Genomic DNA, 280 nt, shown 5'->3' on the forward strand with positions numbered 1-280 from the left:
CGAACACAAAGAACCATTCACAGAAATCTCAACAAACAGAAGAAATCAACAGTGGACGCCCCTTCACCACTCCCCCTCCAGCCTGCCAGTTGCTCTCGGTTCCTGTGGTCGATATATGACACAGATTCCGGACGACAAAAGACCTACAGAATGGGCGAGTCACGTGACCTAGGGCCAAGTGGCACCAAGGTCAAGTTCTAGGTCGGCGTGACGTCATCATTAGCGATGGGAGGAAGGAAGGAGATTAGGAATTAGTTGAAAAATAGAGTGTAAAAGGAAT

This window comes from Penaeus monodon, chromosome 32 (genome assembly GCF_015228065.2).
Source record: "Penaeus monodon isolate SGIC_2016 chromosome 32, NSTDA_Pmon_1, whole genome shotgun sequence".
NCBI lineage: Eukaryota > Metazoa > Arthropoda > Malacostraca > Decapoda > Penaeidae > Penaeus > Penaeus monodon.